This window comes from Vombatus ursinus, unplaced genomic scaffold (genome assembly GCF_900497805.2).
Source record: "Vombatus ursinus unplaced genomic scaffold, bare-nosed wombat genome assembly UNPS02014794.1, whole genome shotgun sequence".
In the NCBI taxonomy this organism is placed as follows: domain Eukaryota; kingdom Metazoa; phylum Chordata; class Mammalia; order Diprotodontia; family Vombatidae; genus Vombatus; species Vombatus ursinus.
In genome coordinates this window covers 13,070,066-13,082,100 of record NW_020954572.1, presented here as the reverse complement: position 1 = coordinate 13,082,100, position 12,035 = coordinate 13,070,066, and positions in this window count along the sequence as shown.

Genomic DNA, 12,035 nt, shown 5'->3' with positions numbered 1-12,035 from the left:
CAGCACTCTTATCCACTGTGCCACCTGATGGAATCTCCACTACTCTAATAATTCATCCAAAAGTAACTAAAACATTGAGAAAACCTACTTTTGGCTTGCTTGAAAACTTAACACAGCCCCTAATTTAGAGTCTGTTGCCATGACTGTACTTACACCTCCAGAGGTTGTCAGGGACATAGCTTTGGCAGCACAGCAGGAGCAGGGCTTACACATTACTCAGACAACTGTGCTCTCTGATGAAGATGATGACCTATATGGAAATGAAGCTAGTGACACTTTTATAGGCAACTGTCCTGTGATATCAGTGGTGTAGTCTGTTGGCCACTTCATTATACAGTTGAGTAGAATGTATGCCTAATCTTTGGGATGATGAAGGAGATGAATAAGCTTTGTAGTGGTGACAGTTTAAAAAAATAAAATTCATATTTTGGACCTACTTATTTCGCTATTTTGGACTGCAATTATGCATTGAAATTCAAATATAAGGCTACTGCAGTTCTATCATAACATTCAGTGGTATGTCGTATTTATTACTATCATTCTCATTCATTTTTCATTTAGAACACAATAAAGTTGTATTTCAAATATCTTTTTTAAAAAATATATGGAAAGCAATAAGGATGCGCTGCTCCCCCCCAACCAAAGAGACAATGAAGTTCAACAAGAAGACACTCCACTCCACCAGAGAGACACTAGCCCCAAGGAGGTGGGAGTGTCAGGTTGACCCTAGCAGGGTGTCTGCTACTCTTCTAGAGAAGACTGAGTCCTCTCTCATCCCCAGACCTGATTACTATCCATCTACTTATGATGGTCAATTTCCTAATGGCTTTTTTATTAAAATGGAAAGAAACAGAGATGGTACAGACTAATCTTTATTTTTGATACAAGAAAGCTATTTTAAGAACTAATAGGTTGATGATGAGGGGAGGGTAAGATCTCAGAGGCTTATAGAGGAATAGCAAACCCTCTCACCTCTGAGCACCAGTTTCATCTGTAGAGTGCTTGGAATTGAAAAGACATGGGTTCAAGTCCTGCCTCTGACACATACTGGCTATGTGCTGTGGACAAGTCATTTACCTCTCAATTTTTCAAGACAGCTCTCTAAGATTATAAATTGCAGAGAAGTTACCAACCTGCAATGGTAGATGGTACATCCTCTCCAGGGAGTTCCCATATCAGAGAAATGACAGGTCTATTCCCTATCCCTATTATAGTAGCTATTATATCTGATGGCTCTGTAATTTGGTCAGTGTGGATATTCCTACCACTGCCACAGACTAAGTGGCCAGGGGTCTCCCCAAGAAAAGCTTACAGTATTCTGGGGCTCCAAGCAGCCAGCATAATATCACCTACAAACAGAAGAATCTAGAAAATGGCATCATCTTTAGATATTTGTTCTTTAATTTGGACTTAGGGCTTAGGACTCCATGTTATTAACAAGCGTACTGGGCACACATGTCTTTCTGTTTTATACTTTACTGATACTGATACTCGAAAGTTTGTTGAACAAAGTACTCTCAGTGGATTCATTTACAGAATTAAGAAATATTCTATGATGATAACATTTGTGTGGGAGTCACCTAGCTGGAGGAGGTCTTGTTTGCTCTACCAAATCAAATATTCCTTTAGTAATCAACAATCAATCAAACTCAGCAGGATATTGTATTCCCACCACCTTTCCATCTCAGTTGTGTGACTGTGGAGATATGGTCTGCTATATTTTCAGCAAGGATACCTTCAAAATTGAAACAGACTATTCCCATTTTGTTAAAATGACGAAATAGGCACTTGGGTTGAGAATTGCTGGTGTCTTCTTTTTCACTTTAGTTCAAGACCTCATCACCTCTTGCCTGGACTATTACAATGGCTCCTAATTGTTGTCTCTGCTGTAATTCTCTCTCTACTGCAGTCTATTCTCCACTTCAGGTGTGTGGTAGTCATTTTCCTTAAGGGTAGTTCTGACAATGTCCTGCTCTACTCAATGAATGCCAGTGGCTCCCTAGTGCCTAAAGCTCCTCAAAATCTGGCCCCAACATCTTTCCAGCTTCCTTGTACACTGTTTCCCCCTCCCTGCTCTGTTATCTGGTTGAGTTGGCCTTCTCTCTGACCCTTTTCTTCCTCTGTACATTTGCACTGGCCATTTCCCATCCCAGGAATGCACTGCTTCCTCACTTCTGCCTCATAAAATTCCTCTTTTCCTCCAAAACTCATCACAAGCACTATCTTCTACTCAGAAGTATCAGACTCACAGCCAAGGGCTCCAGAGTGCAACCTGAACTAGAGAAAAATGTAAGCAAAACAAAAACACACACTGGTCTTGTTGGAAAATGTATGTATCTGTCAGTATCTTGAGACCAGTAACTTAGAGTGTGTGGCCTGAGCAAATTCTTTTTTAGGGGGAAGAGGACCTGTCTATATAAATAATATGATTAAAAATGCATTACAAAATTCATTAAGTCCATGTAAGGTATACTGATTTATCAATGAAGATTTACATTTAGAATAATTAGCTTATAGCATTCAGCTTTCATAGGCAGTATCGTGATTTAAAATACTGAACTGTTCAGAGTCAAAATGATTATCTAAATTTAGATTACTATTGTTGTCCATGGAATCACTCATGTTACAATTCTATGGGAATTCACATAAAATGTGAATCCCCTCACACAACCTCTTCTCTATTCATATTATTCTTAAAATAATCCAGGAAAAGACAGTGGCACACCTCACACCTCTGCTGCCCTCAATTCCTCTGGATGCCACAAATATCAATAGCTTCATTTTCAACACCATTCAATAACTGATACCCAGAAGTTAGAACACATTGAACAGCCTTCTATAACTCCCCAATAATACACATTCCAAGAAAAGGTGAAATTGTTGCCCTCTTTGCACTAGCATGTGTCAAAGGATAAAATTTACTGAGCAAAAATTATCATAGACTAGAAACCTGTTTCTGTGTATTTTCCATGGGGGGAGAAAGCCCTTCATAGAAAGCCCTAAGATGTTTGTGTATATGAAATAGATAATTTTAAAGATAATTTTTGTTGCATCTTAGACTGAAATGTAAGTTATTATTTTTTACATTACTTGTGTTGGCAGCACAAATAAATCAAAGAATGTCAATTGTCAAATTGTCAAATCAATGACTTTACAATTTATAATGTACTGTTTTTTGAAACTCCAGCTATAACAACTATCTTTCTCTGAAAAATAATCATTTTGTATTAAATATACAAACTACATTAAAATTACAATTTTAGAAAATGAAATCAAGTGGAATTTGTATTTAAATTATTGATACTAACATAATATTTTCTTATTAAAAATTGCAATACACCTTGGGTTTCTTGTTAACAGATTAAACACACAGACATGAAAAGGACAATCTATTATATATTACAGCCTATAAACAAACTATCCAGCCACTAGTGTAATGTTTTATAACAAAGTTCACCATCCTATACAACAGAAGCTGGCATGTATGTGATGCGCAACCATCAATCTGTCTCTTCTTTCCATTTTACGTTTTTAAACTTAAGCTTATTACAGTTACAGCGATAACATTAATGATGACAATAAATTTTTTAAAAATGTCTTAATGTGTGAATTATTAAAAACTTAGGTAAAGTACTCAGAATTTTTAAACACCCAATGAAGGACATATTAGAAATTCAAAGAAGCAAATACAAGTAATCACTGCAGTTAACTGCTTATCCTGATGGAGCTTGAACACAGAGATTATGCTACTAATATTAATATTTAAATTATTTGAAAAATAATATTTTAGTGAGAGCAAAAAGGTTTTTGTACCATTAATAAAATAAACAAATTGTTTATTTTATTTATTTATTTATGTGAAATAAAATTGTTTATTTCACCTTTACCTCCTTTTAATATCTTTTTTGTTTCATAATATAACATTATATGCCATATATAATGTATAAATAAGATATGCTTTGTTAATAAACAAAAACTTCTACTGATGGGGTGCATTGTTAAAATAGGCGAACAATGACCTGAAGCGCTGAGAATTCAACTTGCCAGGGCTAAGTGGAGCCGAAATCTACATTCTTGGAGATTATACCAACTGCTTCTAGTCCCTCCCTCCCAAACAACAGAGAACAAAAAAAAATTGTTTGAAAAAAAAGTTTGCAAATCCAAATTTAGTATTTTGGAAGTTTCAAAGATAGTCATTGAGATGTCCAGTCTAGGTGGCAGTGGGGCGCTTCCTAGACCTGGACTCAAGAAGATCCAAATATGAATCCTGCCTTACACAGTTATTGGCTCTGTGATATGAGCAAGTCACTTAACTTTCTCATCCTGTTTCCTCACCCATAAAAGGGGGATAATGATAACAACCTCCCAGGGTCGTTGTGAGGACTGAATGAGATAACATATGTAAAGTGCCTTGCAAAACTAAAAGGGTTATGAGAATGCTAGCTTAAAATTTCTTTTTAATGTCTCAACTATGTACTTGGTCCCATCCCATGGCATTTGGGGATGGGAAAGAGGCACTCACAATAGAAGCATGACCATGACAGGACACTCCTGCCCTTACCTATCGCATGCTGCTGCTGGAGAGAAGGGTCTCTCCCCATGCCTTTAAAGGCCTACTCCTTTTACTCTGTCATGCGGAGGACTTCGTGAATCCCGCGGAAGGCCACTTACATAGCATGCTGAGTAGTCGGCTACTCAGGCTAAGTCGGCTAAGGCAGTTTTGAGATTGCGCAGAGTGCTCCAGAAAAAAAGGCAGAAAAGTCGTTTTGAGCCCATCCCCAGTGCGCTCCCGGGCTCGGCTCCTTGTGCGCGTGCTGCCCAGCACTTCCTCACCAAGGAGACGGGGCTGGGTAATCCACTGTCTCTGGCTCAAAGGTTCGGGGACTCACGAGGTTTTCGGGCTGTTCTTCTCCCACCTTCTTCCCGGACTTCGAGCTCCTGTGCCTGCCACAGGTGACTTCGGAGGAGAGTGAATTAAATTAGCTGGGACAAGGCCCGACCGTTCTTCGGAAAGGAGCTGGAAACAGGCCAGCACCTGCGAAGCTGAGCTTCAGCAATCCAATCGGGACACGGCTGGCAGACCATCTTTGCACCATATGATCCAAAACAATCAGCTGGCTTAATTTAGGTGTAGTAAGAAATCCCATGCAGATAAGGTAACATTCTTTGATTGTGCAGATCAGTCATAATTATTTTTTATTCTGCATTATTTCATTTTTGTCTTAATAATACATTGTACCCATGATGGCGGGTGGGGTCCTCCAAACCTGGGGAATGGGGCCGGACACTAAAGTAGAGGGCTAAGGGCAGCACTGTCATCATCTCTCTGTCAGATGGTGGAAACATGCATCATCATTCATCTTCTGGTTGATTATTGCATTGATCATAATTCTTAAGTCATTCAAAGTTGGGTTTGGGGCTTTTTTGTTTTGTTTTGTCTTTCACGATGTTGTTATTGTAGAAATTATTTTCTTAGTTCTGCTTACTTCACTCTGCATCAGTTTATAGAAGTCTTCCCAGGTTTCCTTCAAACCATGTTGTGTTCTTTATGAGCAGTTGAAGTACATTCACCAGGCAATCAAAAAGCATTTATTAAGTACCTGCTACAAGGCCTGTCCCAGCTGCTAGGAATAAAAATATATGATATATGCATATATGTATTATGCATTATATATGTATGAGTATACATGTTTATACATATATATAATACATGCAAATATAGATATGCATGTAGATATATCACAGATAGACATATCTGTGATATATGTACATATATGTGGATGTATATGTATATATCCACACAAATGCATGGGTATGTATAATATGTAGATCTGTAAGAATATCAATATTCAGCTATTTCCTAATTGATGGGCATCCCCCTTGGCTTCCAATTCTTTGCTAAAATAAATAGAGCTATTAGAAATATTTGTGGATATGTGGGTCTTTTCCCTCTTTCCTTGATCTCTCTGGGGTATAAGCCTAGTAGTTCTATCACTGGGTCAAAGGTATTCACAGTTTAATGACTTTTTTTAGTGTAATTCCAAAATTGCTTTCTAGAATTTCTAGGCTGGAGCAATCCACAGCTCCATTAATAGCACATACATGTGCCTGTCTTCCTGCAGGCCCTCCAACAATTGGCATTTTCCATTTTTTTTTTGTCATCTCTGACAGTCTGAGGTGGAACCTCAGAGTTGCTTTAATTTTAATTTCTCTAGTTATTAGTAATTTAGACTTTTTAACATGCTTATTGAAAGCTTAAATTTTTCATCTTTTGGGAATAGCCCATTTGTTTCCTTTGACCATTTGCTCATCTAATGAGGAATGGCTCTTGTTCTTATACCTTCGAATTTGTCCGTTTTATATCTTGACTGTCAGATCTTGAGCATGAGCAATTAATATTCCTCCAATAATTTAGGTCTTTATTTCTATGAGTGTCTTGTGGATATATTTATACAGTTCTCTTTGTGTCTTGTTAGATTGACTCCCCAAAATTATATATGTTCTGCAATTTTGAATGAAATTTCTCTTTATCTTCCTGCTATGTTTCGCTGTTAGTATACAGAAAAGCTAATGATTTATGTGTGCTTCTTTTATATCATGTTATTTTCCTTAAATTATTGTTTCAATCACTTTATAGTTGAATATTTGGAGTTTTCTAAATAGATCATCTTATTACCTGCAAAAAAGTAATAGTTTTGTTTCCTCTTGCCTGTGCTTATTTCCTCAATTTCTTTTTCTTGTCTTTTTGCCATAGAGTTTCTAGCTCTATATGGAATAAGTAATGATAATAGACATCCCTGCTATATTCCTATTCTTATTGAAAACATCTCTATCATTTCTCCATTACATATAATGTTGGCCTTTGGTTTTAGATAGATATTTTTACCAAATTAAGGAGAGGATCTTTTATCTTTTTGTGAGATTTCCTGAGTCTGAAAGAGGTAAATTGAAGTCCTCAGCTATTATAGTTTTGCTATCTATTTCTCCCTATAAATCCATTAACTTTTCCCTTAAGTACTTAAATTATGTCATTGGTATATATTTAATAAGTATTAAGATTACTTCATGGCCTGTTCATTGTTCTATTGTTTCAGTCCTGTTGGATTCTTCATGACCACATTTGGGGTTTTCTTGTTAAAGACACTGGAGTGGTTTGCCATTTCCTTCTCCAGCTCATTTTATAGATGAAGAAACTGAAGTAAACAGGGTGAAGTGACTTGGCCAGGGTCATGCAACTAGGAAGTATCTGAGGCCAGATTTGAACTCAGGAAGATGAGTCTTCTTGACTCTAGGCCTGGCACTCTATCCACTGTGCCACTTTGTGGCGCATGGTGCCTTTAAACATGTTTTCCTGTTTGCCTCTTTTAATCATTTCTACTTTTACTGTTCTTTTGTCTGAGATAATGATTGCTATCCCTCCTTTTTTTTTTCAGTTCACATCAAGCAAAATAAATTCTTCTCCAACCAATTATTTTAAATGTGTGAATCTTTGTTTTTAGTGTGTTTCCTGTAAACAACATATTGCTGGGTTCTACCTTCTAATCCATTTTGCTGTCCTCTTCCATGTTATAGATGAGTTCACCTCATTCTCAGGGCTATGACTGATATCTGTTTATTTCCCTTTATTCTATCCTATTATACCTTTTCTTCTCTTTACTTCCCCTCTTTAAAAGAAGACAGAGTGTTCATGTGTAATATTAAGTGATCTGCATCTGTTCCACTGTCCCTTTTCTCTTCTCCTCACACAGAGCTTAATTTTCTTTTAATCCCCCTTCTATGATCTACTGTCCAAAGTTGGAATTTGTTTTGCTTATGAATGATGCCCCCCTTATTCTACATGTCCTCTTAAACTGCACCCCACCCCCACCCTGGCCATTTCCTTGTTGAGGTTCATGTTTTTTTCTACACCAAACTCACTGTGTGTGTATTTGTGTGTGTTCATGTATATTCAGCCCTCCACTGTCTGGTTCAGATGAAAGTAAGCTTCATGTTTCATCCATTTCCCCCACTCCTTTCTCCACATTCATATAGTCTTTTTCTTATACATCCCAATTATGTGAAATATTAAATTCCACCCTTTTTCTCCCATTTTCTTCCCTGGTGTATTCCTTTTCCCCTCCTTTTTCTTTCTTCACTTAAGATCATCAAAACAAAACAAAACTAGCTTTCCAGTTGTCTAATTTTCTTTGTGACTCTTGAAGACTTTAGGATTGAGACAGCATTCCTTTCTTCTCCCTCTATTTAAATGTAAACATTTGCTCCCATATAACCCCTTCCAATTGCTCCAATGTATTTATTTACCTGTCTAGGTTTAATTGTGTTTGCTGATTGACTGATTGATTATCCCATTTGGGGTAATTATGTCTTTAATATTTTGTAATCTTTGAGCTAGCTTGAAAAAATACCCCCTTAGGTAGAAACAAAGATGCCCCCTTTCCCTCTTATTTGACATAAACCTAGAAATTCTAGCTATAACAATAAAAGACAAAAATTAAAGGCACAAACCTCCATAAAGAGGAAACAATATCTCTATTTAAAGGCAGTGATGGTATATGTAGGTAAACCCAAAGACTCAGTGAAGAAACTGAGAAATTACAGGATACAAATAAATTCATAAATATCATCATTTCAATGCAGTACTAATAAAACCCAGGAAGAAGTTTTAAGTAGAGAAACTCCACTTGAAATAACTACAAAATGTATGCATTATCAGGGAATTAACCTACCAAGACACATACAGGACTTACATGAACACAACTACAAAACACTCTTTACAAATAAAAAGCAAGATTTACGTAAGTGAAATAATGGTCAGGTCTTATGGTTTGGCCATGTCAATGTGATAAAAAATGAAAATGCTACCTAAATTAATTTATGAATTTAGTACCATCCCAATCAAATTAGCAAAAGGATACTTTATAGAATTAGATGAAAAAATAAAATTAATTTGGAGGAAAAGAAGGTCTAAAATCTCAAAGGTAATTTTTTTCTTTTTTTGTTTTAAGCTTGAATACAAAAACTTAAATACACAATAAGAAAAGAAAAAGAAACATATTGTAAACTGAAATATTGAAACTGAAATACAAAATAAGAAAAGAAAAAAAGCATTGCTATGTGCACAACAGAACATAAGAGAGGATTCAAAAGATACAGCAATAAATTTCCCTTTAAAGAAAGCCTATATAATAAATACTACTCATTGTGTTCAAAGCTATCCATTGTTTCTTTGCTTCCTTGTGGTAATTTTTTTAAAGTAGGACTGAAAGGGAAGTAACATTTTGTCTTCAAACTAAAGGAGTTGTCATGAAAACTATTTGGTTTTTTTGTTTTTAACAAAAGCATCTTGGCAGAACAGACCAGATAAGGAAGAACCAGATGCAAAACAAAAATAGCAGTCTAGTATTTGATAAACCTGTGAACGTAAATTACTGGAGGAAGGGCTCCCAATTTGGTAAGAATTGCTGGTAAAACTGGAAAGCACTGTGACAAAAATTCAGTTTAGACCAACAATTTAAATTATATCACAAAAACCCCAAAAGGATATGTGAATGTAAATGTAAAAATGTAAAATGTAAATGTAAAAAGTTGCCTCATTAAAAAAACAAACTATGAAAGAATAGGGAGAAATATCTTTCACAAAGATGGTTTGGAGGAAAATTCTCAATCACACAAGTGACAGAAGTGATCATGAAATACAGTATAGACAATTTTGCTTGCATAAAATGAAAAACCTTTCACATGAATAAATATAGACAAAAGCAGTATAGAGATACTTAGTGGAAAAAATATCACTAATAAAAGTAAGATATAGATTAGATCTGTATAGAGATTCGACACAAATACATAACACCAAGAGCCCAATAGAAAAGTATTCAAAGGGTATGAGGAGTTTTTGAAAGAATTGCCTATTATAAATCTATAAACTGCCATTTGAAGACATGTCTTAAGTCAACAAACACTTATTGTGTGCCAACTGTGTACCAGGCACTGTGTGGAGATAACCAATAGAGGGAAGGTACTAGAGTTAAGAAGAACTGGGAAAGACTTCTTGTAGAAAGTGAGATTTTATCTGAGACTTGAAGAAAGCCAAGGAGGACAGAAAACCAAGATGAAGAGGTAGAGAATTCCAGGCTTACCTGCTTATTATGTGTATAACCTTGAGCAAGTCAACTAACCTGTGTGGTACTCCATTTCCTCAACTGTACTATGAAAAGATTAGCCTAGAATTTCATCATCTACAAGAAGCCTTTCCTGACCCCTCCTTTAATTCTAGTGTTTTATATCTGTTAATTACTTCAAAATTATCCTGTATATATCTTGTTTGTACATAGTTGTTTGCATGTCATCTCCCCAATTAGACTGTGAGTTCCTTGAAAGAAGGGACTGTCTTTTACCTTTCTTTGTATTCCCAATGCTTAGCATGGTGCCTAACACAGGGTAGGCACTCAATAAATGTCTATTGACTGACTGGTTACAGTCCCCTTTTACTTCTATAATGAAAATGACCAAGTGATGGAAAAGGCAGAAGAGCATGTAAAGAATCATACATCAATACAAATTATCACCAGCTCTTAAAGAAGTTTAATTAATATAAATTATTTGCTAAAAGAAGACCAAAAGAGCTGAAAGTTGCCCCACTCACAAACACTTGATCTCCTTGCCAAGTAGAAAGTTATAGTAGCCTCTGGTTTAGAATGTAAAATCTTTTCTAAAATCTTACAAAAGAAAAGATGGAGGATTATGAAAAGGTATTGCCTTAGGAAAAAAAGAAGCAGTAGATGGAAAAAACAAGAGTAATAGAAGTTTAAGGTTGACCAACAAGAACAATCAGTTACTCTCCCTTTCCCTGCTACTAGCTCATTTTCCTAACACGTTCTCTTATCCTGACTTCTAAGGAAAGCAAGGGATATGTTTTGATATTTGCATATTAATTAGTAAAATAATTGATCAATTAGTTCAGAGCTCCATACCAATTTATTAAATATTGTGTACTTAATGAACTGGAGGGGCTTCTTTTCCAATAGGTTTTTTTTTCACCTCTCTCTCTCTTCCTTCCATTCTTCCCTCTCTCTTTTTCTCTCCACTCTTGCTTCCCACTCTCTTCCCTCCCTTTCTCATCAACCTCTAGGCTTAAATATGTATCATGAGTACAGGATAGATTTTTTATTAACAGTGTAACCAAAATAAAGATATAAATACTTATTTACAATATATAAGCTCTGAGAAAGATCACAGTCACCTTTAACTATAGCTATAACTGTAAACTTTTCAATTCTGGAAACAAAGTCCTGCCATTCCGTTTTTTTCAGAATACTAATCCCCCTGTCAAAAATTCTTTTCATGTGCCTTTCTAAGATAAGGGTTAAGCTCAGTTTTCTCAAGAAATAAGTTCCCTTTCTCTTTTTTCGCCATCCTTTCTCCAGCTGTCATAACTTAATCTTTATGAAATTTAAACTACAAGTCTCTCAAGATTCTGTTGCCTCTTAAAGTTATAGTAACAGTAGGTAAAGTCTCTGTGAGAAGCTACTGAAGCTGGTGTTATATTTCTCCATACAGCCAAAAAATATTAGGCCCTGAAAGTTATTTGGGGATACATAGAATTCACACTATTATTATATAAAATAACACATACCATAATGCAGAGGACCACTCAACAGGCTGCTTCAATTAAAGAGAAAGCAAGTACAACAATAGGAAAGAAGCAGTAAGGTGTATAGTAAATAGAGCATTGGGCCTAGAATCAGAAAGACTTGAGTTCAAATAAGGCCTCAGACACTTACTGATTGTGTGATCCTAGGCAAGTCACTTAACCTCTTCTGCATCAGTTTCCTCAACTATAAAATCGGGCTAAAAATAACACATACCTCCCAGGGTTGTTGTAAGGCTCGAATGAGATGCTATTTGTAAAGCACTTAGCAGAGTGCCTGACACATAGTAGGCACTTAATATACTCTTATTTCCTTGCAAAAGAAATAATAAAGCATACAACTGCACAATAACTATAATTTTAAGTATATCGCTATATAGCATAGATG